At 49.1% G+C, this 788-nt stretch overlaps 1 protein-coding gene across 2 annotated transcripts in view; it reads right to left on the minus strand.

Moving 5' to 3' along the window:
- MANBAL (mannosidase, beta A, lysosomal-like) overlaps positions 1-788 on the minus strand; it is a 29155-nt gene that overhangs the window by 11928 nt on the left and 16439 nt on the right. Inside the window, exon 1 of one of the 2 annotated variants that reach the window (XR_001138081.1) lies at positions 740-788. The exons of the other annotated variant lie outside the window; for it this stretch is intronic. The gene's annotated coding sequence lies outside the window, so the exon portion shown is untranslated. The remainder of the gene's footprint in view (positions 1-739) is intronic. 2 annotated transcript variants of the gene reach the window in all.

The following is a 788-nucleotide window of genomic DNA, read 5'->3' on the forward strand; positions in this document are numbered from 1 at the left end:
GGCACTCTAGCCCGGGCAACACAGTGAGACTCTGTCTCAAAAAAAAAAAAGAAAAAAAAAAGACACTTATAGAACGAGAGTCAAAACAACGAAAAAGCCAATCTGATCATGTCATTGTCTTAAGACCCTCTGGGTCCTGTCCACACCTCTGGCTACACCTCTCGCCATGTCCCCTCTGTGCTATGGCACATTCAACTGCATTCAGCTCCTTGAACCAGCCTGTTCCTTTATCCTCAGGTCCCCTGCACACACAGTGCCCTCTCCCTTACCCCTTGCCTACTTCACCTGGCAGATGCCTGCTCATCCCTTCAGTCTCAGCTCACACACTGTCTCTTTGGCAGGGGGCACAGGCCAGCCCCTGCCCCAGGGTAAGATGAGGTCCTCCCCCTTGTTATATGCCCCCACTGTATCCTGTACTTCTTATGGGAGCACATATGGGTATTTTTTTTGATGTCTGCTTTCCCTCCCAAGGACTTGAATCTCCTTGAGGGCAGATACTACGTCTTTCAGCAGAGTCTGATATGTAGTAAGCACTAAATAAAAATCTGCTTAACAGATACATGAACAAATAAAATATTAGCTATATGGTTCAATCTCCGAGGTGGGAATTTGGGGGCACACACTAAATCAAGAAGGCCCACGTGGCCCCTGCTGATCTTGGTTGTGGTATTACCTATTGTTAGTACCCAGAAGCCAAGCTGGCACTCAGAGGAGCTGAGGCTCCTAGGGAAGAACTCACCGCCTCGTGGGACTTGGGGATGGGTACGATGATGGCCAGCACACAGATG

The sequence above is a fragment of the Propithecus coquereli genome, unplaced genomic scaffold (genome assembly GCF_000956105.1).
Source record: "Propithecus coquereli isolate 6110/MARCELLA unplaced genomic scaffold, Pcoq_1.0 Scaffold590, whole genome shotgun sequence".
Taxonomy (NCBI): domain Eukaryota; kingdom Metazoa; phylum Chordata; class Mammalia; order Primates; family Indriidae; genus Propithecus; species Propithecus coquereli.